Source organism: Chiloscyllium plagiosum, unplaced genomic scaffold (assembly GCF_037043375.1).
Source record: "Chiloscyllium plagiosum isolate Xiang-an unplaced genomic scaffold, Cpla_swu_hap1 HiC_scaffold_35, whole genome shotgun sequence".
Taxonomy (NCBI): Eukaryota; Metazoa; Chordata; class Chondrichthyes; order Orectolobiformes; family Hemiscylliidae; genus Chiloscyllium; species Chiloscyllium plagiosum.
Window position 1 is genome coordinate 53,929,873 of NW_028270173.1, and position 25,044 is coordinate 53,954,916.

Consider the following 25,044-nt stretch of genomic DNA (forward strand, 5'->3'; position numbering starts at 1 on the left):
AGCTGTCTCAGCAAAACATGTATTCCTCACGGCAATGTCTTGGTCAGTCAGAGTCAGCCTGATTTGAATTTAACCAAATGCTTGGCAAGAAATAATTCTCTGGTGCATGGAATCATCTCGCCCAGTCAGACCGTATTTTTCCATGAATGAGCAACCTCTTCTCGTGTAGCACAACCTGTTGTTCCCTCAGACCGGACAACAGAAGAGATCATAGACGTAATTGCTTGGCATGTATCACATGTAGACAGGATGGTGAAGAAAGCATTTAACATGCTTGCCTTCATTACTGAGACTTTTGGACAAAGAAGTTGGGAACCTCATGTTGAGGTTGAACAGGATGTTGGTGAGGCCTTTTCTGGAGGCCCGTGTTCAGTTCTGGTCGCTCCGTTATAGCAAGGTTAGTATTTAACTGGAGAGGGTTCAGAAGAGATTTACCAGGACTTTGCCTGGAATGGAGGGTATGAGTTATCAGGAGAGGCTGGATAGGCTGAGCTGTTTCTCACTGGAGTGCAGGAGGTTGAGGGATGAACTTGTAGTTGAGCGATGAAATCGTGAATGACAGTGTCCCTTCCCTCAGCCTGGGGGCATATTTTTTAAGGTGAGAGGAGAAAGAATTTTAAAAAAGACCTGAGAGGCAACTTTTTTGCATAGAGAGGGGTTCGTGTGCGGAAAGGACTTCCAGGGGAAGTAGTAGACAGTTGCAATGTTTAAAAAACTTATAGATAAGTCCATGAAAAAGAAATGTTTAGAGAGATATGGGACAAGCACAGGCAGGTAGGATGAATTTAGTTTGGGATTATGTTCATCATGGTCTGGTCGGACCGAAGGGTCTGTTTCCATGTTGTATGACTCTATGACCTGTACCAGATGCAAGTCCTCAGTAGAATGTCTCTTTTATTAGGAATGCTCAAGACTGTACTACCAAGCAATGATTCACCACATGGATGTCAATAACCTTTAAGGTGTGATTTGGAACAGCAAACCTGCAGAGATATAATTCTCTGCTTTGCTACATGTGTGGAAGGTGACTGGATATCCTTACTTCTCATTGAAACCTGTATCCTGGGAATGAGAATCTTACCATAAAACCACGTCAGGTTAACCTGTCCAGACAAGCTCAGCCAGAGTCAGCTGTGAATGTTTGCAGCACTTCCTCTGAGTGGGATCTTGCTGTGCCTGAACATCACTCCCCCCAGGGACTCCAGGTGAGGGCACCACCATTTTCTGTGCCCTTTATCAGAAACTGTCCTGTACTTCAAACTGAAGCTCCGGGAATGTACACCGACCTGTTTAATTTAATAGCCCAGCACTCAGCAAGGTAGGGGTGAAAGAGTCACAGGCAATGAAGCAAAATGAGGCGGTTCTTTGGGAACTGTTAGGTGGAGGGTTGGAGTGAAGGACAGCCCACATTATAACATCAGGAACACCAGTGACTCCACTTAGTGTGTGAGCACTTGGGCACAATGGCTCTCCTCAAGCTCTACCCCACAGACTATACCTTGGCCCTATCGCTGCTGGCCCTCTTTCTCTTCCTGGCCGTGTCCTTTATTCGGTGGAGAGTTCCCAGGAATTTCCCTCCTGGACCGACCCCGCTTCCTCTGATCGGAAACCTGTACTAACTGGACCTCAAGAAGCTGGACTGGTCTCTCATGGGGGTAAGTGAGAATCCTTCACTGGGGGACTGTCTGAGGGATGGGGCGGTGTGAGGGAACAGCTCCCAAAGTAAAGCTCACAGAGACCGAGAGAGCCACAGAAGGAGAGAGCTCGAAGCTAATCTGGAATCCGTGATCGGGGAATCTGTTACCTCTGGGCCTATGGTCTCTGAACTTTGCTCAGACTTTGATTAAAAAGAAAAAATAAATTGCAGAGTTTTATCACCTCACAACGAATCATGCAGCACAAGAGGAAAAGTAGATATTTGATTTAGTTGACTATTTTTAATTTGGAGGTGCCAGTGTTGGACTGGGGTGGACAAAGTTAAAAATCACACAACACCAGGTTATAGTCCAACAAGTTTATTTGGAAGCACACTAGCTTCCGGAATGCTGCTCCTTCATCAGGTGGTTGTGGAGTAGAAGATTGTAAGACACACAGAATTTATAGCAAAGTTTACAGTGTGATGTGACTGAAATTATATATTGATAAAGACATGGATTGTTTGTTAAGTCTCTCATCAATTAGAATGACCATGTTGGTTCAGTTCTTACACATGTAAATCGCAAAACATTTTTAAAAATTACATTCTCAAGTGAACTTTAACAATTGGTGTCACGTTAGCCCAGATAATGTACGGAAGGTGTGAGCTTCCTTCTGTGAGACTGTCTGTGCCACAATGGTCGGGCTGATTCTAATCTGGAAAACAGATTTACAGAATCTTACATGGATTCAGGCAGTTTTTGAGTAAATTAAAATGGAGTTCTGCAAGTACAGATTCACCCGACAAACTTATATGTGTATGTGTGTATGTGGGTGTGTGGGTATTGGGGGGATGTTATGGGGGTCTGTGAGAGAGTGTGTGTATGTGTGTGAGTGTGAGTGTAAAGGGGTATAAGTCTGTGAGAGGGTGCGTCTGTGAGTGTGGGAATGTACGTGTGAGTGTATGAGATAGGGTCTGCATGAGTGTGTGTCTGTAAGAGAGTATGTATGTGTGTGTGTGTGTAGGAGTGTGTGCGTGTGTGTAGGAGTGTGTGCGTGTGTGTAGGAGTATATGTGTGAGTGTGTGTGTGTAGAAGTGTCTGTGTGTGTTTGTGTGTGTGTCAGAGTGTTTGTTTGTGTGTGTGTGAGTGTGTGTTTGTGTGTGTGCGTGTGTGCGTGTGAGTGTATAGTGCAATGGGGTCACCTGTAGTGTGACATGAACCCCAGGTCCCAGTTGAGGCCCTCCCCATGGGTACCAAACTTAGCTATCAGCCTCTGCTTGGCTACTTTTCATTGTTGCCTGTTCTGAAGTCCGCCTTGGAGGATGGTCTTCCGAAGTTCTGAGGTCGAATGTCCCGGATCGCTGAAATGTTCTCTGACTGGGAGGGAACACTCCTGTCTGTTGATTGTTGTGCGGTGTCCATTCATCCGTTACTGTGGCTTCTGCTTGGTCTCACCAACGTACCATGCCTCAGGGCATCCTTACCAGCAGCGTATGAGATAGACAACGTTGAGTCGCATAAGTCTAGATTAGAGTGGTGCTGGAAAAGTCAGGCAGCATCCGAGGAGCGGGAAAATCGATATTTCGGGCAAAAGCCCTTCATCAGGAATAGAGACAGTGTGCCTGCAGAGTGGAGAGATAAATAAGAAGGGGGGTGAGGGTGGGGAGAAAGTAGCATAGAGTACAATAGGAGAATGGGGGTGGGGATGGAGGTGATAGGTCAGGGAGGAGGCTGGGGAAAGGTAGCAAAGAGTACAATGGGTGAATGGGAGCTCCCGTAAGGAGTTTGAGCAATTCATCAACTTCACCAACCCGACCTTAAATTCTCCCGGGCCGTCTCTGATATCTCCCTCCCCTTCCTGGACCTCTCCATCTCCATTAATGACGACCGACTTGACACTGACATTTTTTACAAACCCACCGACTCCCACAGCTACCCGGATTACACCTTTTCCCACCCGACCTCTTGCAAAAATGCCATCCTTTATTCCCAATTCTTCTGCCTCCGCCATATCTGCTCCCAGGAGGACCAGTTCCATCACAGAACACACCAGATGGCCTCCTTCTTTAGAGACCGCAATTTCCCTTCCCACGTGATTGAAGATGCCCTCCAATGCATCTCATTCACATTCCGCACCTCTGCCCTCAAACCCCATCCCTGCAACCATGACAAGGACAGAACCCCCCGCCGGTGCTCACCTTCCACCCTACCAACCTTTGCATAAACCACATCATCCGATGATATTTCCGCCACCTCCAAACGGACCCCACCACCAGGGATATAATTCCCTCCCCACCCATTTCCGCTTTCCGCAAAGACCGTTCCCTCTGTGACTACCTGGTCAGGTCCACGCCCCCCAAAAACCCACCCTCCCGTCCTGGCACCTTCCCCTGCCACCGCATGAATTGCAAAACCTGCGCCCACACCTCCTCCCTCACCTTCATCCAAGGCCCCAAAGGAGCCTTCCACATCCATCAAAGTTTCACCTGCACATCCACCAAAAGCATTTATTGTATCCGATGCTCCCAATGCGGTCTCCTCTATATTGAGGAGACTGACACCTCTTCGCAGAGCACTTTAGGGAACATCTCTGGGACACCCGCACCAATCAAGCCCACCACCCTGTGGCCCAACATTTCAACTCCCCCTCCCACTCTGGGGCATGGAGGACCTGGGCCTCCTCCACCGCTGCTCCCACACCACCCGACGCCTGGAGGAAGAATGCCTCGTCTTCCGCCTCAGAACACTTCAACCCCAGGGCATCAATGTGGATTTCATCAGTTTCCTCCTTTCCCCTTCCCACACCTCACCCCAGCTCCAACCTTCCAGCTCAGCACCACCCTCATGATCTGTCCTACGTGCCTATCTTCCTTCCCATCTATCCACTCCACCCTCCTTTCTGACCTATCACCTCCATCCCCACCCCCATTCACCTATTGTACTCTATGCTACTTTCTCCCCACCCCCACCCCCCTCTCATTTATCTCTCCACTCTGCAGACACCCTGCCTCTTTTCCTAATGAAGTGCTTTTGCCTGAAATGTCGATTTTCCCGCTCCTCGGATGCTGCCTGACTTGCTGTGCTTTTCCAGCACCACTCTAATCTCGAATCTAGTTTCCAGCATCTGCAGTCCTTGTTTTTACCTGAGTCACATTAGTACCTGCCACGTACATGGTGGGAGGTGTCCCCACCCGTAATGGTGGAATCCATGTCCACACTCTGACACGTCTTGCAGCACCTACCGTGACAGGGTTGTATGGTGTTGTCCTGAGAGCTGGGCAATTTGCTACGAACAATGATCTGTTTGAGGTTTGGTGGTTGTTTAAAGGGGAGAAGGGGCTGTACAGCTCGAGTTTCCGTGCTGTACAGCTCGATGACTCTATGACTTCGATAGCGGAACAGGCCCTTGCAAGATTCAAAGGCGAAGCTGAGAAAACAATGGGAAGACTCCAAATGGTGCAGACCAAGACTTTGAAAACAAAAGATAGAAAACCCAAAAGCAAGGGGGAAAAGACAACAGAAGACATTGCTGTGAAGCCAGGACCAACAATACCATGGACAGTGACAAGATGGGATCAGATCACTTTGACAGTATTTCAGAAAAGGCCTCAGGTCAGCCAGGCGTTTAAAGTCTGTGGGGATAACGAGAGAGCGGCCTTGCCTCACTGATAAATCAGAAGGTCAATAACGAGGTGAGAGGTGGGAGCCCCTCGGAACAGTTACACATCAGAACGATGCCATTCAGCCCTTGAATGAATAATGTCACCACCCGGTCAAATTCCACTTTCCGTGATCCAGTCCATTTCCTTGCAGGTTACAGTGCGTCCAGTGCGGATGCAGGCTCCTTTCCAGCGATTTCCCACCTCAGCAACCAAACTGGGCAGCAGATTCCAGACTCCCAACACCCTGTGGCTGGGAAAAAATTTTTTCCTTTATTCCTCTTTAATCTTTCCACCAATCACCATAAAGTTGTGTGCCCAATTTTTGGCCTCTCTGTGAGGTAACCCGGGTCCTCCCTATCCACTCCATCCAAGCCCCTTATTATTTTCTATTAAGTCACCCCTCTATTCTAACCCCTCAACCTCCTGCGTTCCGGTGAAAACAAACCCAATCTATCCAACCTTTCTTCATCGCTAATCAGTTAATTCCATCCTCCCAGACTTTACATATTTCTCCTTTTTCTTTTTGACCAAGGTCATGCAAGGTTCACGTAACTTGCCCTTCCTGTTCCAATTTTTGAAAAAAATCCCAAGGCCTCACCGGACTCACAATGTTAACTCTGCTTTCTTCTCACTGATGTGGCCAGACGCACTGAGTTTCTCCAGAAATTCCTGCTTTTGTTTCCGATATCCAGCAGCTCTTTGTTTTATGTCACCGTAAGTTACTTGGCCAACGCATCGACTACAGACGGACAGTCACTTATCAACTCAACGCCTGAACTTATTGGTTATGTTCTTGTTCCAATCCAGCTGTACAATTCTTACCCATCTCTGGAATTTCTGATTCCAGCTCGCAGGAAGTTGATTGAAAATCGAGATAAGATGATGGAAATCTTCGACAGTTTCTTCAAAGCAGCTGAAGAAACCTTGAGTGAGAACAGCATTCAGACCCTAAACGAAGCCTTAATTCTGAGGCATCAGCAGGTACAGTGACACACCTTTTCAGCAGTAAGGGGAATCTCCCCAGATTTCAGACTCCACACCAGGACTTTGTGGGTTTTGATGGAGGAAGATTCTGTGTTAAACATCTGTTAATATGTCGCTCAGTGCTGCCCCTAGTTTCTGGATGGAACTACAAATGTGTAGCTTCAAGCGCTCACTGTATCTGATTATTTATCTCATCGTAGTGCTCATGACATCATGTGGATGTTTGTGTCCAGGGTGTAGCATTGGTTTCAGACATGGGATGTGAGTGACAGGGGCTGGACCAACATTTATTACACAGAAGGCAGTGGAGTCACCCACATTGCTGTGGGTCTGGAGTCACATGTAGGCCAGACCAGGTAAGACTCGCAGATTTCATTCCCTAAGGGTTATCAGTGAACCAGATGGATTTTTTACAACAAATGACAGTTTGATACATGGTCACCATTAGACCAGCTATAAACTGCAGATTTTTATTCAAGTTTCACCATGTGCCATGGTGGGTTTTGAACACATGTAGGGGTATGGGTACATTAGCCTGTCATCTGGATGATGGTTCCAGTGACATTACGATTACACATCCCTGAAGGATGTATGAGTTTTAATCTCGCAATTTACAATGTGAGAGAGATGTCTTCTCAGAATATAATTGGTGAGGAGCTTCTACTTACTTTACACGTTATTTTCCCTGAATAACGTCCCTCAAATTACACCTGGATGTGTTGTCGAGTGCTTTGGAGCCGTCCTCTGCTCATGTTGTCTGGGATGTCAACCTCTTTGAGACAAATGAATTTAAACCTCACATCCATTAAGACCAGCCCTTCATCTCTGCTGTGCTGCCAGAGTGGATTGAAGTCTAATGGTGAACTTAGACAGGAGAGACAGCTTTCCTTCAGAGAATTGTAGGGTGTTACAGGACAGAAGGAGATCATTTGGCCCATCAAATCGATGGCTGCTCCCAAGTAGAGCTATCCCACTCCCCTATTCTTTCCCCACTGCCCTATCACTCATTTCCCTTCAAGTATTTATCCACCTCTTACAAATAAGACCACAGACCGTAAGACATAGGAGCAGAAATGGGCCTTTCAGCCCATCAAATCTGTTCTGTCATCCGGTGAGATCATGATAGCCTCAACTCCACTTGCCTGCCTTTACCCCGCAATCAACTCGGAGAAAGTGAGGCCTGCAGATACCGGAGATCGGAGTCAAAGAGTGTGACACTGGGAAAGCACAGCAGGTCAGGCAGCATCTGAGGAGCAGGGTAATCGACGTTTCGAGCATGAGGGCACACATTCCTGATGAAGAGTTTATGCTCGAACATTAACCCTCCTGCTCCTGGGATGCTGCCTGACTGGCTGTGCTTTTCCAGCACCAAGTTTCTTTGACTCTTTACCCCATAACCCTTGATTCTCTCACTGATTCAAAACCTTCCTATCTCAGTCTTGCATACGCTTAACGATCCAGCCTCAACAGCCCCCTGACCCTTCCTGTCCACTCATTATCGAGATGTTACTCTGAGTCTGTCTCCACCGCTGTCTTCAGAGTGGAAGCCCCATCACTTAATAGACGGTGCAGGTAAAACAGACATTCCTTCCTGTCAGCTCTGCGGGGTCTCTTGGAAATCACCTGAAATCCCGAGTCCACTGACCTCCCACCCTCCCCCCAATACCAGTTTGACTTTACTCTTCCAAATAAAACCATTCATGCCTTTGAACGGTTCCATTCAGTTTCCCCTCAGCCTTCTTCATTCTGAGGGGAATAAACAAACCCCACCATGCTCATACCCCCCCAGCTCCCACAGTCTCTCTGCCATCCCGGCAATTGGTACAACACTCAGGAATACATTTACTCTTCACGGAATATTCTGCCCCCACCGCACAGCTCCAAGATCCTTCTCAAAGTGGAATGTCACAATGGATACAGTGCACCAGCTGAAGCTATGCCAGATTTTATTTTCCCTGGTATAGAGGTTTAAGGTCACTTCCTCACCCTTGTACTCCCTGACAATAAAGAGCCAAAGACTTTGTCTGATTCTTTTCTAAGGGGCCTCTGGATTGGCTGTGCCAACTTCGGGTATTGTGCAGACCAACAGCTGCCTCCCAAAGTCTGACCCCAGGGTGAGTGGGATTTAATCAACACCAACCTCTCTCCCCGTGCCCCTCCCCCAACCCCCCAAACCCCAGGAAGTGCCTTTGGAGGCCGTGGGACATTTTGACACCATGGTAGGGCATGCAGCTGAGTTGGGCTCCCCTTATTTCAAGGTGAGGAGGGCAGCGTTCCTGTCCACAGGAGCCTTTCTGAAGCCAAGGCCTAGCTGAAGGCCTCATCCCACCACCTCAGGTATCGTACTCCTGGGAGGCCAGGAACTCCAAGTCTGTCCTTACCCTACACCTTGGGACTCATGGGTGACAACTATCAGAAAGGGATATTCTTTATGCTCAGACAAATCGTGACCAAGCAAAGGACTTTACTCTGAGCGATAGGGAGAAGGAAGGTGTCCCATCTCTGCTTTCAACTTCCCAATCCATTGTCTGCTAGCACTTCATTTTGTGTTTGAGTTCAAATCATAGATCAGGCCGTTTGGCCCATCGAGTCGACATCAACCCTCCAAAGAGCATCCAACCCAGACCCATCCCCCTATCCCTGCACTTCCCATGGCTAATCCACCTAGCCTGCACATCCATGGACACGACGTGGCAATTTAGCACTGCCAACCCACCCTAACCTGCACAACTTTGGACTGTGGGAGGAAACCAGAACACCCGGAGGAAACCCGTTCAGACACGGGGATGAATGCACAAACTCCACATGGACAGTTGTCTGAAGGTGGAATCGAACCCGGGTCCCTGGCGCTGTGAGGCAAGCGGTGCTAACCACTGAGCCACCGTGCCACCCTTTCAATAACTCTTCTTTCAATAACTCCCGAAGCCTGTTCTCTGTGAAGAAGCTGACAATATCCTTACAGTGATTTCGATCTTCATGGGATGGGGCCAGCTTTTTTGCTCATTTAATTGGCAGTTAAGAGTCAACCACATAGCTATGTGTTTGGAGTTATATGTAGACCAGACCAGGTAAGGATGGCCAATTTTCTTCCCGGAGGGACATTATTGAACCAGATTGGCTTCAATGACAGGAGGTTTACAATTGCCATTTGATTAGCTTTTAATTCCAGATTTTCATTCAATTCAATTTTTGCAGTTTGCCATGGCAGGACTCCCCCAGCGAATTAGTTCGGAAGAAGGACCAGGCCAGACATGAAACGTTAACACTGTTTCACCCTTCACAGATGCTGCCTGACCTGCTGAGTTTCTCCAGCACTTTCTGGTCTTCTCTCAGATTTACAGCATCCACAGTTATACCCCCAGAATACGAGCCTGGGGTTCTGAATCAGTAATCCCTGTGACATTCCCACAACATCACAACTTCACAATCGGGCTTTGAGAACAATCAGCTTACACTCAGCCCCTTCCATTCTCCCATTCCCACAATCCTAAACCAACTCTTTCAAATCGCAGTGGGCATCACAGGGGGATAGAATCATCAAATCTGGACAGTGCAGATGGAGGCCATTTGGCCCATTGGGTCTGTGCTATCCCTCCGAACAGCATCCTACCCTTCCCTGTAACCCTGCATTTCCTGTGGCCAATCCACTGAACCTGCACATGTTTGGACTGTGGGAGGGAACCGGAATTACCAGCGAAAACCCACATAGACACGGGCAGAACGTGCAAACTCCACGCAGTCACCCAAGGAACCCAGATCCCTGGTGCTGTGGGGAGGCAGTGGTAACCACTGTACTGCCTAGTTATTGCCCCTCCCAAATTGTCCAGAGGGGCAACCATCTTTCAGTCACTAAAAGCAAATTACTGCAGATGCTGGAATCTGAAACCAAAAGAGAAAATGCTGGAAAATCTTATCAGGTCTGGCAGCATCTGTAAGGAGAGAAAAGAGCTGATGTTTCGAGTCTAACTGACCCTTTGTCAAAGCTTTGACAAAGCTTTGACAAAGGGTCAGTTAGACTCGAAACATCAGCTCTTTTCTCTCCTTACAGATGCTGCCAGACCTGCTGAGATTTTCCAGCATTTTCTCTTTTTTGTTACCTTTCAGTGGCTCTGCCTTTGTGTATAGGCGAGACTAGGTAAGAATCCAGATATTCCCTTCCACATAGGAACCAGGTGGGCTTTCACAGCAAGGCCAGCTCTTTATTCCAGATTTTATTGAATTAAAATTTAACCATCAGCCACAGGTGGGATTTGAACCCATGCTCACAGAACATTGAACTGGATTACCAGGCCAGTGACTTTACCCCTTGCACCACTGTCTGTCTGTGGTAATCCAGTGACTATCGATGGTGAAGGCCTGAGTGTAACACTGGCAGTGCCCACCACTTTGATTGGCTGGCAGGTTCATCATTCCCACCCTGGGCTGAAATGGGCCATCGGCCTGAGGCTTCCCAAGTTAGCTCCTGACTGCAATGGAATAGCTCCTGATGGAAAACCACTCAGGTTTCCCATCGGTTTTTCACTCGAAATCTGTGGTCAATGTCGATTCCCATCTGCTCTGTCTCCTTCTGCATTGACTTTAGAATCAAATGGTTGACTCCATATTGTCTTTCCCTCATTCTTCATAGAAAAGTGTATCACTTCACCATTCTTTCTGGTCACTTTCGTCTGTCCATTTTACCAATCCGCCTTTGACGTCCTAAAGTTTGTTAATATCTTGTTCATTGCTGAATATATTGCTGACTTCTATCAAGTGTACAAAAGTAGTAATGAATATAGCCTGCGTACCCAAGTCTTGCTCCTCAATATATTACCTTTCATGTCATTGCGATGTCCCAAAGCATTCTATGGAGAAGGACTGATTTTTAAAATGTGACACAGGGGAATGAGTTAATGAATTTGTGTGCATCAAGGCCCCACACTAATAACAGTGATAATGACCAGATCACTCTTTTGGTACAAGTGTAAACATTGGCTAAGATACCAATGAAGAGCATCTCTGTCCTTGTTAAATTAATAACATGATGTTTTACATGTACCCAGAGTCTTGGAGATGTACAGCATCGAAACAGATCCTTCGCTCCAACTCGTCCATGCTGATCAGATACCCTGAATTAATCAACTCCCATTTGCCAGCACTTGGCCCATATCCCCCTAAACCCTTCCTATTCATATGCCCATCCAGATGCCTTTTAAATGCTGTAATTGTACCAGCCTCCACCACTTTGTCTGGCAGCTCATTCCACACACGCACCACTCTCTGTGTGAAGAAGTTGCCCCTTCAGTCCCTTTTAAATCTTGCCTCTCTCTCCTTAAACCTGTGCCCTCTCCTTTTGGACACCCCTTGCTTGGAAAAGGACCGTGGCTTTTCACCATATCCATACCCCTCATGATGTTATAAACCTTGATGAGTTCACCTCTCAACCTCCGACGCTCCAGAGAAAACAGCCCCAGCCCATTCAGCCTCTCCCAATAGCTCAAACCCTCCACCCTGGCAACATCCTTGTAAATCTTTTCTGAATCCTTTCAAGTTTCACCACATCCTTCCCTGAGCAGGGAGACCAGAATTACACCTGTGTTTAATCAGTTAAATAGTTCATCTGAAAGGCAGCCCCTCTGATAGTGCAGCACCCTCTCAGAACTGAGCTGAAATTTCAGCTGAGGTAGTGCACTCAGATTTGTGAAGTGTGGCCTGAATTCATGAAATCCTGACTCTGAGCAAGACAGCCACTGCCCCCAATGACACACCCGTCCAGCAATATACACACTCAAATATTTCCCCCAAGAACGTGGTACCTTCTCCTTTATTCTGCCATAGTTGTGGGTATGTTCGCCCCGAGCTGGGAAGTTGATTTGCTGACGTGTCGTTCCCTGTCTCGGTGACACCTTCAGTGCCTTGGAGCCTCCTGGGAAGTGCTGTTGTACTGTGTCATCTGGGATTTATTTGGTTCTGTTCCTGCTGCGTCCAGTTGCACTAAAATATTTCTGTTAAGAATGTGGCAGCTTCTCCTTTATTCTATTTTGTCTTGAAGGAATCAAAAGGCCAAGCCTTGGAAATTCAGGAAAAGGACATGCTGATTACAATCATTGACCTGTTTGGTGCCGGCACAGAAACCACTTCCACCACCGTGTGCTGGGGACTCCTTCTCATGATGAAATATCCGGATATCCAGAGTAAGGGAATCATTAACTTGTGTTTGTTAGTTGTTGTTGGTGTCCAAACTGTTACTTGAGCATATGGATAGGACTATCGAGGTCAGTAGTGAACTAGGCCCATGGTCAGTGTGAAATTGGTCATTTTAATCAGTAACACCTCAACTGGTTGGTCTCAGGAAGAGCTGATGGTGAGTGAGTCAGCAAGTGGAGTCTTTCTGAAATTGAGTTGAACCCAAGGTAACTCCCCCAGGCATGACGTGCACTGCAGATTCAGAGATTATACCCAGTGTGACACTCATAACAACGTGATATCAATGTCAAAACCGCCATAAAGCTCATGCTATGGATGTCTCGTCTAAGCCTCCCCCCAAATTCTGGAATCTTCTGTCTGAAAGCCTAATATACTACTCTGTTTATTCTGTTCGCTCATAACCTCTACAAAGGTAAATAAAACTCTCCAAGAGGTCTCTCTCTTTCTCTAATACTGTACTTTAAGAAAACTCACCACAGTGACAGAAATACTTACAAGTTAATCATTAAACCCCTTCAGACACAAGGAAAATCCAAATGCCACTGGTTCAAAATTCAAAAATCCAAATACACTGTATCACACACCTTACTTCATGCACAGATGATTGGAGTTAAGAGTCATGGAGCTCTACAGCACAATAAAAGGTCCTTTGGGTCCGTGCTGGTTAGAATCAGCAACCAAATTATTCTAATCTCAATTACCAGAGCCATGTTTACCTGATGTTATGAGGTGCTGCTTTAAGAAGGATTTGTCCTTTTGAAAGCAAGTGTTGCAAACTAGAAGCCCAGCGGTCTGCTCTGAGCCCAGCGAGCTTTGTTTTTTTTAATGTTGGAACAATAGAAGGGGTGGTGTCAAGCTCCCACAGAACCAGGATTTTAGTTTAACTTTCAGTCGTGTTGGGGTTTGGAAGCTGCTACACATCTCTCCCTGTTAAAGCAAAACGCTCGAGTTCTCTCTCAGAGTTATCCCTGGATGAACTGAACTAGAGAGTTGCGCATGAGACAATCTGTTTCACTGAATTTGCCTTTGCCAAGTGTGTGTTTATGGGATGTTACTATCTTGGAATAGCTAATCAGTAGTAGTTAGCATATATATTATCTCATTAAGCAATTCAATAGAGTCACAGTTAAATTAATTTTTAGAATTTCTTATTTGTCTGTACTTGAACAGGGTTTTAAGAATAAAGATTAGATTCCCCACAGTGTGGAAACAGGCCCTTTGGTCCAATCAGTACACCAACCCTCCAAAGAGTAACCCACCCAGACCCAATTCCCTCTGACTAATGCACCTAACACTATGGACAATTTAGCATGGCCAATTCACCTGACTTGTACATCTTTGGACTATGGGAGGAAACCCACGCAGACAGAGGGAGAATGCACAAACGCCACACAGACAGTCACCCAATGCGGTAATTGAACCTGGGATCCTGGTGCGATGAGGCAGCATGCTAACCACTGAGCCACCATGCTGCCCTAAACTGTGTTTGCTTTCAAGCCTGGTAGTTTGACCAATCAAATTGTATCCAGAACGCACTTGCCTTTAAAAATAAGAAAATATTGGGGATTGAAGCTATCTTCTTAAAATATTTTGAGCGGGTTTGGTGTGGTCCATAACACTGGGGATCGCATGTGCACTTCTTAAATATTCTGAGGGTTTCTACAGAAATATCAGGAACCCAACAAGAACTGGCTGAGCTTCTTTCAGCCAGATTCACATGGACTGATGGCGAGAAGGGTTTGCGGAGATGAGAATGGCCAATGATACCGATAAACATGTTTCAGAAGCAAGGGCAAGGCAACCTTTCAGAAAATGTCAAAATGATTTCCTTCATCTCGATCTCAATGTAACTGGTTGTAGACAAGCATGCTGCACGAGAGAACAAAGCAATGGCAGGCCTCCTGGACATCACCAAGGTCTCTCATTGTAATTCAGAGCAGAACAATCTCTCTCACATTCAACCTGGCAAGGTATTTCCTGCAATACAATGCATACTGTCGGTACAGCACCTTAAGCCATTGGTTGATATAGGTCACTTTACACAGGCAGTCCCTTGGAATGGCTTGTTGTCAATCCAGTTCAATAGCTCAGCAGTAAGTCTCATGTGTGACCTGATGACTTGGCCACACATGGGTCAGGGGTCAGAGAGTTTAGTTCTTTGTACGTTCTCTTTGATACTTGAACGTCACCTCCATGTGTTCCCGATGAACTCTCTCGAATTATTCTGGGAACAACAAACGCTGAGGATCACAGCGGGTCAGACAGCATCCATGGAGAGAGAGGAAGCTAATGTTTCAAGTCGAGAGCTGCTCAGTCCAGTTCTGACAAAGAGTCATGTGGACTTGAAAAGTCAGCTTCCTCTTTCTCCACGGCTGCTGTCTGACCCGCTGTGATCCCCAGCGTTTGTTGTTTCAGTCCAGACTCCAGCCTCTGCAGGAATTTGCTCCTCTCTTGAATCGTTTGTTTGCTTCCTGAACAAACTGTCTCCTATTTACTTGGTCACAGTCCAGGGGCCTGAAACCTTTGACCCCTTCTGGGCTGCTTTTGAGGAAACCCCGAAAGCGTTTCCACCCGGGGTCCTCTTGTCTTGGGTGAGTTCTGAGCCTAGCAGGTATTTTCATAGAAATTTAGGCTCAGTAAATATCCACTTGCAATGGAATTCTTCTCAATGGTAATAAATATCTGTCACTCCAAAATTGGCATGGAATTATTTTAGAAGTGTTGTCCAATTGTCTTCACAAGAAAATGGATGAGTTCAACTCTGACAGCACTCATGAAGCTTCACACCACCCAGGGACAAAGCAGCCCACTTGATTGGCACCACATCCACAAGCATCAACTCCATCCACCACCGGCACTTAGTAGCAGTAGTGTGTACCATCGATAAGATGCACTGCCGCAATTCACCAAAAATCTGTAAACAGCCTTCCAAGTCCATCTAAAAGGACAGGGGCAGCGGATACATGGCAACGCCATCACTTGCAAGTTCCCCTCCAAGCCACTCGCCATCCTGACTGGGAAATATATCCCCGTTCCTTCAGCGTCACTGGGTCAAAATCCTGGAACTCCATCTTTAGCAGCATTGCAGGTCTCACTCCAACATGTTGCCAAGCCAGCAACATGTCCATCGCATGAGTGAAAAATAAAATGATAAAATTGATCTTGAAGGTTAGCACACAGTGACCCAAATACAACCAATCGCTTGTTGTATGTATTTGGCTTTTGTGTTTATTGAAGTTGATGAATATCCAATGGGGAACATAAGACACATTGATCGCACCTAATTTCTGTCACTGATGAATTTCTATCCCGTTGTTTGACGGCAGTTTCCCCAATCCAAGCTTTCTCTATTTCAGGGAAAGTTCAGGAAGAAATCAATCAGGTGATAGGAGCCGGATGAGCCCCTGTAACCGAAGACTGAAAGTGAATGCCTTACACTGAGGCTGTGATTCACGAAATCCAGAGATTTGCCAACATCGTCCCCATGAACCTTCCTCATTCAACAACCGAGGACACACATGTGAAAGGACATTTCATTCCAAAGGTAGTTCTGAATGATATAAACCAGGCTCGGGTTTCACAATCTGTGTCTGTGAGAAATTGGAAGGACCTTCAAACTAAAATAAAACATGACAGAGAAAGAAAAAAAAATTAAATGGGACTGATTTGGAAATTCGTGAATCGGGGGTGGCAATTTTCATAGTGGAGGAATCCCAATGACATTTAAAATAAGTATGGGCCCTGCCTTGACCACTGGAAACTAACAGGATCAGGTACAACACTGGGTTCACACACCCCACTTCATTCACTCTCCATTGAAGTCAGGCTCAGAAACGCAGTCCGAATTATTGTTCTTGTTTGCAGGAAATGTACGTGATTCCTGTCCTGACCTCGGTGCTGCGTGACAAAACTCAATGGAAAACTCCAAAGGAGTTTAACCCAGCTCACTTCCTGGATGCTGATGGGAATTTTGTGAAGAGGATGCCTTCATGCCTTTCTCTGCAGGTAACTGGACGAGAGGGACATGTATTCCTGTTGTTAAATATTTCCATTTCTGAAGTGAGATGAGGAACTGTTGAGAACAATCTTTATTTTGAACAGGCAGGAACTCCACAATGTCACAATTAGACATGCTTTAGCATTTACCGCGGGTGTAAACTGTACAGGGTGAACGTGGTCTTGTATCTTGCTGCTACTGTTGCTGGTCCCATCTGGGACATTCCAGTTCCTGCTGGGACCACGAGAGATATCTTGGGTTGATTCACTACCACCAATCCTTCTAATTGGTATCCATCTGCGTTACTGACATCCAATGGGGAAGGAGACTGACACAACGTCTTGAGCAGAAGGTAGCCTTAGTTTGATGTACAGTAACTAGGTTTATTACATCTTACTGAATGACTAGTTGCATCATATCTGAGATACTACGATTTCCTCTTGTGAGATATCGGGTCCAATCTAAGAGTACAGCAACTGCAGGGGGGTCAACGTGACTGAATGTACAAACGCTGACACTTTAGAACTAGATGGGAGGAGCACATCCCATGATGTCAATTAACCCTTTCAGGTCTGAACTGCTTTATACACCAGGCCACAAGACGCAGTAGATGCAAAGAGGCTGTTTGACGGCATAGGAGAGTCCTGGACCAGAGGGCAGAATCTGGAATAACGGGGAGCCCATTTAGCAAAGAGATGATGAGGAATTTTGTTGCTGTTAAGAGGGTGGCGAGTCTATGGAGTTTTTCATTGCAGAGGGTGGCAGAGGTTGGGTCATTAAGTCTATTCAAGGCTGAGGTAAGTGAGAGAATCAAAGCTGGTGGTGAAAAGGCAGCAGAGTGGGTTATCAGACCAGCCGTCAGAGCAGACTCAATGGGCTGAATGGCCTATGTTTTTACTCTCATGATGTCATGGTCCAGCCATTGGAGAAAACATAAAAAGAAGGTTCTGCAGAGTGTTGCCTTAGAAGCACTTCAGTCAAATAACAGTACAATAATTAATCACATATTCATCCAAAAACTGGTCTGGGGCCAACACCACAACAGTTAGCACGTGGCTTCTTCCTGGATCAGCTATGGCTGGTTGAAGACTGTTTTTCTGGAGGCAGGTGCCCTTTCAATTCACAAACGTTGATGGGTTTTAGAGAAAGACAGAGCAGACAAGGACTGCTGCCTTTGTGGCTCTCTCCCTCTCTCTCTCTCTCTCCCTCTCTCTTTCTCTCCCTCTCTCTCTCTCTCTCTCTGACCATCTGTGTTGATTTTACTGATCACTATATATTGTACATATATTTGACCCATGTGCGGAAACTGGGTTATGAGGCCTCTCTCTGAAAGTGCGGTGAGCCCAATGACTCCAATCGAGCAGGTTGTGTCCTGTGTAATTTTCTTGCTGTCGTAGCCAATGCCCTTTGTTCTTGGCCAGCCTTTGAGGTTATGAATTCCTGCTTCAGATCGCACATCTTCAAAACGATACCAATGAGGCATCACCGACAAACGAACCTTCTCAGGGGTTATCATCCCTGTGACTAGGTCAGGCAGCTTCTAAGGTGTATATCTGTGTGACAGAGGAGACCATGGCCCGTGCTCCACGTCTTTGACCACCATAGAACCATTAATGTAAGGCTGGCATTGGTCGCCTGGGGCACTACTGTATGGATAAGGTGCAGGTTGGTAGCTGATGGTGGTGCCCACCACCCCCCCATTGCAGAGCTGGCTGTACTCCTGAAGAATGGAAACACTCACATGAAGCATTTGAAGGAAGGGAGGAGCCCGTAGAGCTTTGGAGGCTGGAAGTGGGACAGACAGAGAGCCCCGGGGTGCAGTGACAGAGGGCATTGTGGTCTGAACAAACTCACTCTTAACGTCGGGGGAACCAAGAGCCCCCCCCACACACAGGGCATGAGAAGGGGGCAATGGTGGTGTGGTGGGTGTCACCGTACTGATGACCTTGGAGCAGGAGGTGGCTCTCGAAACCACCAAGGCGCCAAATTGCCAGGAAGTTGCCAAGGGCAAGCTGGGCATCTGTCCGATGGAGAGGGTGAAAGATCTCACTGCCCTCTGTCTCATGGGGATGGAGTTCCCTCCTCTCTGATACAGTCCTGTCATGTGCTTCCACAGCTACCAGGAACAAACTGGGCACTGCACCGGGACATAGGAGGCCATTCAAGTGGGGAGAGCAAAGGAGAAAAACGGTAGAGATACAGATGGCATCCTTCGTGAGCAGGATCGAGAGTCATGCATTGTTTGTTACCTGCCCAGTGCCATGGTAAAGGACATCTCAAATCAGTTTGAGAGGATAATGGAGTGGGAGAGGGAGGATCCAATCGCTGTGGTCCATGTTGGCACCAGTAACATCGGCAAGAAGTCCTGTTTGGATATATCAGGAATTTGGAACTCAGTTAAAGAAAAGGGACCTCGAGGGTTATAATTTCTGGATTATGACCCGAGCCCAAATTGAGATGGATGTTAAAAACATTCGGGAAGAAAACGCAAGTTAAAGGAGTGGTATGGGGTAAAAGGGGTTCCATCTTGTGGGGCACTGGCATCAGTATTCGAACAGGAAGGAACTGCACTGTTGGGACAGACTCCACCCGAACTGGGATAAGACCAGGATCCCAGTGGAAAGGCTAAATAGAGTGGTCACAAGAATGTTCAACTAGCTAAAGGTGGAGAAGGGCTCATCAGAGGTTATTAAAGTTTCCTGAACAAGTAGTAGGACAGAGGGTATGGAAAGGGGTTGGGAATCTAACTTCAGGCACAGCAGGTAAGTGGACAACTGTCAGAAGGGGGATGGTCCACCCAGGACTGAAGGTGTTGCAGTTAAATGTGTGCAGTGTACAAAACAAGGTAAATGAGCTAGTAGTACAGATTGAACTTGGGGTTTTTTTTTAGATTACTTACAGTGTGGAAACAGGCCCTTCGGCCCAACAAGCCCACACCAACCCTCCGTAGAGGAACCCACCCAGACCCATTCCCCTACATTTACCTCTTCAGCTAACACCACAGGCTATTTAGTATGGCCAATTCACCTAACCTGCACATCTTTGGATTGTGGGAGGAAACCCACACAGACATGGGGAGAATGTGCAAACTCCGCACAGATAGCTGCCTGAGGTGGGAATTGAACCCAGGTCTCTGGCGCTATGAGGCAGCAGTGCTAAACACTGTGCCACCGTATGATGTTGCCAGTGCCACAGAGATGTAACTGTAAGGGGATCAGGTCTGGGAGCTACATCTCCAAGGAGACACGTTCTATTGAATGGACAGACAGATTGGCAGAGGGGGTTGGGTTGCCTTCTCAATAAGAAATTAAATTACAACGATAGCAAGTAGTGATACAGAGTCAGAAGCACAGAATCTGTGTGGGTAGAATCAAGGAACAGCAAAGGCTAAAAGACCCTGATGGGTGTTATGTACAAGCCTCTGAGCAAGAGTCAGGATGTGAGGAAGAAAATAAATCAGGAGACCGAAACGGCAAGTCAGAAAGATACAATTGCAAAGATCATCAGGGTCTTAACGATGCTGGGAAAATCAATTCACTTGAAGCCTTGGCTGAAGTTGGATGCATAAAGCAGTTGCTCCCCAGAAAGGAGGTACTAATTTTAAGAAAAACGTTACCTCAGTTTAAGGAGTTTAGTTTAAAAGTTCCAGACAGGACAAGGAATTGTCTCAGATGGGAGTACTGTCGAGGCATGTTAGTGGAATAAATGGGATTGATTTTTACAAAACCTTTACATTTTTGCTGTTTGTAAATTACTTGGTTAATTCTCTATTATCTTAATTGTCTGAAGGAGAGACATTAGGAAGCACATCCACACACAAAGGGTGGGAGATGGTTGGAACTCTCTTCCACAAACTGCAGTTGATGCTGGATCAGTTTTTAGTTTTAAATCTGAGATATTTACATTTTTGTTAAGCAAAGATTTGAAGGGATATGGGCCTAAGGGATATGGAGCTAGACAATAGATCAGTCATTAAATGGTGGAACAGACTGGTTGGGCTGAATGGCACACTGCTGTTCCTATGATTTCAGCCTGGGATTTCACTTAGAGTCTTGGAGTCATACAGCATGGAAAAAGACCCTCAGTGTCCAAGTTAGTGAGACATGATTCCCCATGCACAAAGCCATGTTGACTATCTCTAATCAATCCTTGCCTTTCCAAATGCATATAAATCCTATTCCTCAAAACCCCCTCCAACAACTTACCCACCACTGTCATCAGGCTCACCCTGTCTGTAATTCACTTTTTCTTACAGCCTTTCTGATACAATGACACCACATTAGCCAACTTCCAGTTTTACGGCATCCCACCCATGGTTATCAATGATACAAATATCTCAGCAAGTGGCTCTTCCCAAGCTTTCCTCAAAGTTCTGGGAAACATCTGCTCAGTTCCCAGGGATTTATCTCCCTTTATGTGTTTTAAGACCTCCAGCACCTCCTCTTCTGTTATATGAACTTTTTTCAAGCCTTCATTACTTATTCCCCCGAGTTCCCCCACTTCTATGTTGTTTTCCACAGTAAATACTGACACAAAGTCTCCATTTAATACCTCACCCATCTCCTATGGTTCTACACATAGGCAGCCTTGCTGATCTTTAAGGGGGCCCTATTCTCTCCCCAGTTACTCCTTTGCACTTAATGTACTTATCAAGCCTTTATGGATTCTCTTTAACTCAATTTGCCAAAGCTATCTCATGTCTCCTTTTTGCTCTCCTGATTTCCCTCTTAAGTATACTCCTACTGCCTTTATACTCTGCTGGGGATTCACTCGATCCCAACTGGCTATACCTGATAAAATGCCTCTTTCTTTGTCTTGAGCAAAGCCTCAATTTCTCTGGTCATCCAGCATTCTGTACAGCCTTGCCCTTCACACTAACAGGAACATACTGTCTCTGAACTCTCATTCCTAAAGGCCTCCCACTATCCAACTAACCCTTTACCTGTGAATAACCTCCTTCAATCAATGTTTGAAAGTTCCTGTCTAATACCGTCAAACTCGGCCTTACTCCAGTTTAGAACTCTCACTTTTTGATCAGTTCTATCCTTTTCCATAACTGTTTTAACACTAATAGAAATGCCGATCACACAGCCCAAAGTGCTCCCCCACCTCAGTCACTTTCCCTGTCTTCTTTCCTAATGGAATAATACCATGAGCTGGGATCATAATAGTTTGTGTGGGAGAGCAGAGTGGAGGGAAAGGATCAGCAAGGATCTTACTGAAAGGGGCAGGGGGGTCGAGTGACCGAATGGACTCCACCTGTTTATGAACGAACCGTGTGTGTGTGTATCTGTGTGTGTGTGTGTCTGTGTGTGCCTGTGTGTATGTGTATGTGTGTGTATGTGTGTGTGTCTGTGTCTGTGTGTGTGGGTGAGGTACTGACCGTCCCCTGTTCTTTTTCAGGTCGGAGGGTGTGCGCTGGTGAGGCACTGGCTAAAGTGGAGCTTTTCCTGTTCTTCACCACCCTGCTGCAGAAGTTCCACTTCCAGGCCCCACCAGGCGTGACAGACCTGGACACCAGCCCGAGAATCGGCTTCGTGTCCAACCCGAAACCCCACTGGGTTTGTGCTGTGTCTCGCTGATGGGACCCAGCGACAGGCCCAGTCGGTTTTTCACTGCTGGCTTTATAAAGGTGGGACTTGATTATCCTATCTCTATGCTAGCTGCGACACAATCGTTTACTTTTTGCACAAATCGTAATTCACAAATAGTGAATCAGCTTGTCTCCGAAATACTCTCCCATGAATGATAACAATTCCAAGGAACATTTTCTCCACTTGTATAAAGAAGCTAGAATCCCATCGAGAGGCGTGAGTCCACTGACCACTCAACCATCCAACTTGTTCAGTTTGAGAAAACTTTACAGACGGAGCATTGACTTAATCGGGTTAACGAAATGCTTTCAAATGGATACATTGCAACTACCGAATGGTTAAGCCTTGTTCTTTAACAATAACCAGCACGTTTCACTGATTCTGAATTAGGGAGACCACCTTACGTTAGTCAGTCTCCTACCCAATCACATACAAATCCTCAGGGAGCTGCAAACTCTGTCAGATTAATCTAAATATCTAATAAAGTTAATCATGGATGTGATGATTAAATATCTAATAAATGTGCTCTATATCCAATGAATGCAATGTCATTATTAGAAAATGGAACTCATAGTTGGTGGCGTGACAATACAATCAGATAGCTCCTGGATATATATTCATTACCGTTTGGTGCTGCCTCATTGCTGACTACGTTATTGATCAAATAGTGAATCAGCAGAAATCCAAGTCCACATCTGTGCAGTGATATGTGCAGATTTAACACAGAATGTTGCCGTATTGTGATCACAGGGTGAAAGTGAGGACTGCAGATGCTGGAGATCTGAGTCAAAGAGTGTGGTGCTGGAAAAACACAGCAGGTCAGGCAGCATCTGAGGATCAGGAGAATCGATGTTCGGAGCATCAGTCCTTCATCAGGAATGAGGTTTATGGCCCAAGGCAGCTCAAGGGGCTGAGAGATAAATGGGAGGGGAATGGGGTCGGGGAGCGGGGTCGGGGAGCAGGGTACCTGAGAATGCGATAGTTCGATGAAGTTGGGGGTGAAGGTGATAGGACAGTGGGGAGGATGGAGTGGATTGGTGGGAAGGGAGATGGACAGGGTCGACAGGTGAAGAAGGCGGTGTCCAGTTGGAGGGTTGGATCTGGGACAAGGTGGGGGGAGGGGAAATGGAAGGTTGGATCTGGGATAAGGTGTGGGGAGGGGAAATGGAAGGTTGGATCTGGGATAAGGTGTGGGGAGGGGAAATGGAAGATTGGATCTGGGATAAGGTGTGGGGAGGGGAAATGGACGGTTGGATCTGGGATAAGGTGGGGGGAGGGGAAATGGAAGGTTGGATCTGGGATAAGGTGGGGGGAGGGGAAATGGAAGGTTGGACCTGGGATAAGGTGGGGGGGAGGGGAAATGGAAGGTTGGATCTGGAATAAGGTGGGGGGAGGGGAAATGGAAGGTTGGACTTGGGATAAGGTGGGGGGAGGGGAAATGGAAGGTTGGATCTGGGATAAGGTGGGGGGAGGTGAAATGGAAGGTTGGATCTGGGATAAGGTGGGGGGGAGGGGAAATGGAAGGTTGGATCTGGGATAAGGTGGGGGGAGGGGAAATGGATGGTTGGATCTGGGATAAGGTGGGGGGAGGGGAAATGGAAGGTTGGATCGGGGATAAGGTGGGGGGAGGGGAAATGGAAGGTTGGATCTGGGATAAGGTGGGGGGAGGGGAAATGGATGGTTGGATCTGGGATAAGGTGGGGGGAGGGGAATTGGAAGGTTGGATCGGGGATAAGGTGGGGGGAGGGGAAATGGATGGTTGGATATGGGATAAGGTGGGGGGAGGGGAAATGGAAGGTTGGATCTGGGATATGCTGAGTGAAATACCAGAAAAGCCAGATTCCAGATGGAGACCTACCTTGAAAAATCACAAGTTTGATTTGTTTTGTTTCCAGTCAGGGACTCCCACTGACAGGTCAGGGACCTGCGGATCAGGGCCCAAATAGAGTCGGGGACCCTTATAAAAAGGTGTCAGGGACTTCAAGGGAGTCGGAGAGTCCCACGAACAGGTCATGGACCTGCGTAAGGAAATACTTCAAATGAGTCGGGGACTCAACTTCAGTCAAATTGGTGTTGTCTAAATTAATTCCCAAATTATTCTGTGAAAGACAAAACAAAGAAAGATCATGATATATTATAAGGAGACTGTCAGGGTTAGAGAATGTCGAGAGTGTTTTGCAGAAACCATTAGTCGAGATGTTCATTGTCAGATTGTTGTTTCGTGAAAGCTTTAGGTCGAGATTATCTTCTCTGTTGTATCTACTCGGCTTGGCTTGTCTTGCTTTGCTGCTTTGTCTTGTTTGTCTGCTATAGTTTTGTTCTGTGTGTTTTGGTGTTTGTCCTTTGTTTATGGAATAGAGAGGGTAGTTCCTGCCTTTATCGTGTTAAAGAAAAGAAAGCTGGCCAGTGATACAACTCTCACACACTTGGTTAAGCATCTATGTGCCACAGCCAGGATTTATGAGACTAAACGCCTTAACTTTAACTGTTTTGGAATGTGAGTGCCTCATTACCCTTAAAATGTTCATATGTGTGTGTGAGAGAGAGACAAAGAGAGAGAGAGAGAGAGAGAGAGAGAATCAGTGCTGATTTCCTGCAGCTTGCAGCAAGTTTAACCCTTTGTGATTCAGTTTGAATGCACATTTGTTTGTTGGTGATTGAATGTTTGTGTTTTGTTCCTAGAGCTTCAGATCTAGGACTGTTTTGAATTTGATTTGTCCTTTGGGAATTTAAGATGATTTCTTTTAAGGTTAAGGATCCATCCGTGATTATGAAATGAAATATTAACCCCTGTTCTTGTCACAGGCCATGACTGCGCTACTGTCAATTTCTAACTAATCTCTTTTATGCTTACATGAAAGCCAATCTTAGTTAATTTCAAATCAGTTTAATATGGAGAAAGACGACATTACAATCTTTTTAAAAAATCTTCTCCTTTGATTCTGCACCATTTGACATCAGTATAAACCTTCTCTCAAATTCCC

The 25,044-nt window shown here is 46.4% G+C and overlaps 1 pseudogene across 1 annotated transcript; it reads left to right on the forward strand.

The window, feature by feature from the left end:
- Positions 1 to 1,333: 1,333 nt before the first annotated feature.
- On the forward strand, positions 1,334 to 22,280 carry LOC148140918 (cytochrome P450 2K6-like; annotated as a pseudogene). The gene is made up of 6 exons (XR_015753103.1): positions 1,334 to 1,655; positions 6,107 to 6,280; positions 12,315 to 12,456; positions 15,826 to 16,013; positions 16,334 to 16,474; positions 21,870 to 22,280. The product of XR_015753103.1 is annotated as a cytochrome P450 2K6-like (transcript).
- The last annotated feature ends 2,764 nt before the right edge of the window (positions 22,281 to 25,044 follow it).